Source organism: Hibiscus syriacus, unplaced genomic scaffold, assembly GCF_006381635.1.
Source record: "Hibiscus syriacus cultivar Baekdansim isolate YM2019G1 unplaced genomic scaffold, ASM638163v2 tig00004355_pilon, whole genome shotgun sequence".
Classification (NCBI taxonomy): Eukaryota; Viridiplantae; Streptophyta; class Magnoliopsida; order Malvales; family Malvaceae; genus Hibiscus; species Hibiscus syriacus.
In genome coordinates, this window is record NW_024062011.1 from 1,297,460 (window position 1) to 1,303,055 (window position 5,596).

Below are 5,596 nucleotides of genomic sequence, written 5' to 3' on the forward strand. Positions count from 1 at the left end.
CACCAGAAGAACCTCTTCGGGAGCCAGGTGCAGATGGTGCTGAAACGGGATTATTCGTTGAACCTGACTCACCACAGTTTAACGTACATTCTGATGATGACGAGGATGACGTTCCGATAAATACAACACCAGTCGAACTTCCTGCACATATGTATGAGGCTGATTATGATGCAATGTATGAGCCTGAATTTCCAGATCTTCCTGATGTTGGCAACTATGGACTTCAATCATCAGTCAATGACGGTAATTTACATATTGGAATGGAGTTCGCATCGAAGGAGGAAGCAATGATGGCAATAAAGAGTTACAATATTCGTAACTCAGTTTAGTCCCGAGTTGATCGATCTAACACGGAGAAATATGTCTGCTACTGCGTCCAACGTGACAACGGATATCAATGGATGGTCCGTGTATCAAAGAGGAAGAGGAAGAACAACTTATGGGAACTAACCAGATACAACGGTCCTCATACATGTTGTGCAACAAGTATAAACCAGGATCATCCCAACTTGGACTCCAACATTATTTGTCAAGCAATCATGCCCATTGTGAAGCAAAGCTCTCATATAGTTGTTGCAGTGTTGATTTATGCTATACAGTCACAATATGGGTACACTGTCTCATATAAAAAAGCGTGGTTGGCAAAACAGAATGCCATTTGCAAACTTCATGGCGAATGGGATTCCTCTTACAACGAGCTGCCAGTTGGTTTCATGTTGTGCAAAGACTTAATCCCGGGACAATTGTTGAGTTCGAAACTCAACATCATTACGTGAATGATCGAATGGTTCGCGATCGCTGCCAATTTTACCGAGTCTTTTGGACTTACCCTCAGTGTATTAATGCAGTCAAGTACTGTAAACCAATTGTCCAAATTGATGGTACTTTCTTGTATGGGAAATACAAGCAAGTTTTATTATTGGTTGTGGTCCAAGATGGAAACCGCAATATTCTTCCTGTTGCGTTTGCCCTCGTTCAAGGAGAAGACACTGAGTCTTGGGCTTTTTTCCTTAAAAATTTACGTTTACATGTTGTCACCAGGGAACGAGTATGCATTATTTCAGACCGAGGAGCCGGGATAAAAGCAGCAATGGACTCTTTGGGTACAATGTATAGACCTCCACATGTTCAACATCGTTATTGTGTCCGTCATATTGCTGCAAACTATTACGGAAAATACAAGAAGAACGATGAACGTCGGTTAGTCGTGCGGATGGGTATGTTACTTTTTCCCAATTTTTCTATCAATTTCTTATTACTTATTTATACTTCATATTAACTATTACATATTCCTAATGGCTTAGGTTACGAACTCTTACCTCAAAGGTTTGAGTCGATGCTACAAGAGCTGTTTGGCAAAAATAAAAAGGGGTGCGAGTACATTATGGACATCAGCAAAGAAATGTGGACAAATGCATATGACGGGGGTATCGCTATGGTCATATGACAACAAACTTAGCTGAAGTAATAAATTCAACCTTAAAGGGGGCGCGTCATTTACCAGTCACGGCGTTGGTTAAAACGACTTATTTTCGTTTGGGTCAACTCTTTGCAAAGCTCGGTGGACAAGCTCTTACTTGGATGCAAAACGAACATATTTACCACCCAAGACTAGTAGTTGATTTACAGAAAAAAATGGCTGCATCAAATGGGATGTTAGTTACAAATTTTTCTCGCACCCGTGAATTGTTTCGTGTAACCGAAATGCCACGTCCTCTGCAAGGGATTGAAGCTAACTCTTTCAGAGTTAATCTGCAAGAGAGGTGGTGCGATTGTGGTTTCTTTCAAGCACTCAAATATCCATGCTCTCATGTCATTGTTGCTTGCTCACATTCGCATTTGGACTACAAAAATTATGTTGATCCCGTATACCAACTTTCACAAGTATTCAAGGTATATGAATTTGAGTTTCCGCCCATAGGAAACGAAAGAGACCCAAATGAGATTCAAACTTGGCTTACAATTGTACCAGATCCATTGCTATTGAGGGACTCAGGTCGTCCAAAATCTACTAGAATACATTGTGATATGGATATTCGGGAGAAGTCAACAGAACAAAAACGATGTGGGCATTGTAGAAACATCGAGCACAATAGAAAAAAATGTCCAGCTCTGTTATCATCATATAACCGTTAACTCTTATGTAATTAATATTGTATTTAAATGAATGTTTTTGTTTCTAATAATTTAATGTTATTGTATTTATATAATTTGTCAATGTATGTACACCTAAATAATTTTTTTTAACTTTTAAATACATAAATATATTTAATATATTTATTTAATATAATAATTAATATTATTAGTTATAATTTTTTTTAAATATAATAATAATTCCACCTTCTAAGTAGAGAAAAATATTAAATTAAACAAATTAAAAGTTATTAAAAAATTTATGTATACGATGACACATTTCATATTCTGATTGGAGGATTAAATTTATTAAATTAAATTTTCAATAAGACTAATTTTATAAAATATGTAAGTCTTGAAGATTAAATATGTAATTATACTAATTTATTAACTTATACATCAATATTTTCGTTAAATATTGATATAAGATGACTAGATTGATAACATTTAAATAATTAACTGATAAAATTAATAGATCGATAATCAAAATCAAAAATAATAATATAACCATATGTGTAATATTATAATTTCATACATTTTTCCTATAATCGAAACATTTTATAATAATAATAAAATACGTGTCTGCTGATTCTTACATTTGATAATTATTATATTATAATCGAAACATTTTACATAATATATTATTAATTTATAATAATAATAAAAATAAATTATTTATTATTAAATAAAATACGTGTCTGCTGAGTTGGCAAAGGCACGTCACAGGGATGCGCATTCCACACGTGGCATTCAACTCAGCGAAAACACGGATAAAATACGTCCCCGAAGACGCGCCTTTACCAGTTCAACAAAGAGGCTACTTCTGAAAATATTAGTCAAACGGTATCAGAAAGAAAAAATTAAAAAAACTTGTGTCACTGTCAACTGCAGCTTCACTGCGAAACTTGTCCTATTTTGGGAAAGCAGTTTTATTTTATTTATTTATATATAATACACAACTACTTATTAACCATTGGGTCTTTCATTTACTGAACCCTTCCCCATTTCTCTATAGCCATTGGACTGTGACTTCAATTTCTCTCTCTTTAGTTTTTGTTTTCAGTTCGTCTTCATCTCTCTCTTACTTTATCAATAGTATCTTTGAACTTCAGTTTGCTGGAAGATGAAGATCTGATCATTTCATCTCTCTTCTCATCCTTCTAAACCCTATCTCAAACCCCAAAATTTGCACTCTTTCATCCATTCCTCTCCAGTCTCATCAAACTGAAACAACTTCTCAATTTTATTTTATGAATATATTTTCGATCTAAAAAAGGAAACAAAGGGTAACCCTTTTATAATTTCTCTCTATTCTAATCGTTTCTCTTTCTATACGTTTTCATCAGTTCTGCCATGGAAGCCATGCAGAATCTTGCATTTCATCATTTCTTGAGCTATCATAGTTTGTATACTTGAAGTGAAAATCGAAGTTTGAAACTGTTCTCTCTCTCTCTCTCTTTATTTATCTATCTTCGATTCATATCTAGATTCTCTCTCATAATCCTGATCGGACTTTCTTTCGATAAGAAAATAGAAGAAACGAGCGAAACCTGAAACTCTAAAACAAATTAAACACTCTTCAGCAAAATAATGGATTTGGTTTCCCCACTAAACAATCCAAATAACTTTCCAACCCCGATCTTAGGCTCAAACTTCGTAGCAAACAGCACCGTAACGCCTACTTCCACCACCACTGCGGCTCCACCTGCACCGACCACTCCGAGTCGCTATGAGAACCAGAAGCGCAGAGATTGGAACACTTTTTGTCAATACCTGAGAAACCACAGGCCACCATTGTCGCTTTCTATGTGTAGCGGTGCTCATGTTCTCGAGTTCCTTAGGTACCTTGATCAGTTTGGGAAGACCAAGGTTCATAACCAGACATGTCCTTTCTTTGGTCTCCCGAACCCACCGGCCCCTTGCCCTTGTCCTTAGACAAGCCTGGGGTAGCCTCGATGCTCTCATTGGTCGACTCCGAGCCGCTTATGATGAACATTGGGGCAGACCGGAAGGGAACCCTTTGGAGCTCGAGCTGTTAGGATTTTCTTAAGGGAAGTCAGGGATTTCCAGTCCAAAGCAAGAGGTGTTAGCTATGAGAAGAAAAGGAAGAGGCCTAAGCAAAAGGTGGTGCCATCACTAGCTCCACCGCCGGCGCCAGCAGCCTTTGCTGATGCCACTGCTACAAGTAAATAATTAAACTCAGACTATCTTGATTACAGGAATCTGTGTTGCACCTTGATCATATTTTATGATTTCCCCCCCATGTTTGGGGTATACCAAGTTTAGTTGGTACCCTTCTTTTAGGGGACATTTTTGAATGGTAGTGACAGGGATGATCAGTTACTGGGAAGCAGAGGTAATTGCCTATTGGGGATGAAAAGTACCAAAAAGAAAATGATGGTATCAAAAGTGAATGCCATTTGGTATTCTGTGAAACTAATATTGTACTTCAGTTTTCCTGATATACTTCTAGTTTTGGCATGCTTGGGTTTTTGGAAACTTGTTTGGTACTAATCTAGACTTTCTTTTTCCCTTTTTTACAGGAAGTACCATATAATTGGAAGAAGAATAGGCTCCTTTTGCTATCAACAAATTGTCTGAACGATATCGTTTCTATTGGTTTTATTTTCTTAAGGTATCTCTCTTGTGGTCTACTTTTATATTTCAATGGCTTATTTCGTTAAGACATATATATATATATGATATGTGTATTGGTCAGTGCCAATACTAGTAGATATTAATGTGATGATGTCTATGTTGTTTCATATATAAACATAGCATTTATCTAAATACTCTCTTTCTGTCGTGAATCAACCATTTCCCCGTTTGCTTAATTAAATAATCATATCTATAGAATTTACCGAAATTAAGAGAGAAATAAGTGTTTATATTTGAAAGACAATGCATTCGGACGTGAGAAATTAGTTATATTATAGTTATAAATTATAATAATCAAAAACAGATATACTATGCTGCAAAAAAAGACAACCTAGATTCATCTTTTCCAAAATCGGTGAATGGTGACAGCTAAAACAAAACACACACATGCCATATAAAGTATTATTATTCTTAAAACATTCTTGATTTATGTTATGTTGATATGAAAACATGTCATGAATGCAAATATGTATATGAATTTGTTCACTTAAATATGTACAAGGAATCGTATATTCCTTTTAGTGACAGATTTCAAACACGAATGCATTGCCTGAATTGTCTAAACACTGCAACAAATGAACTTGTAATGAGTTCATATAGTTATAACAGATTATTTTTTTGAATCTGTCATGGTTTGAACCAAACGTTTATATTTAACGTAGATTTGTATATATTGAGCCATCCATATTAATATGCATGAGTCCTAATAAATTATTTTCATGGTTTATTTTTCTTATGTTGGAAGGAATGTAGTCCTTGAAATGAACTTACAGAATCCTTCATACATATATGGATGCCCCAACAC

The 5,596-nt window shown here is 35.4% G+C and overlaps 1 pseudogene; it reads left to right on the forward strand.

Annotated features, from left to right (window-relative positions):
- Window positions 1–3,134: 3,134 nt before the first annotated feature.
- LOC120193520 lies at window positions 3,135–4,804 on the forward strand (annotated as a pseudogene).
- Window positions 4,805–5,596: the final 792 nt, after the last annotated feature.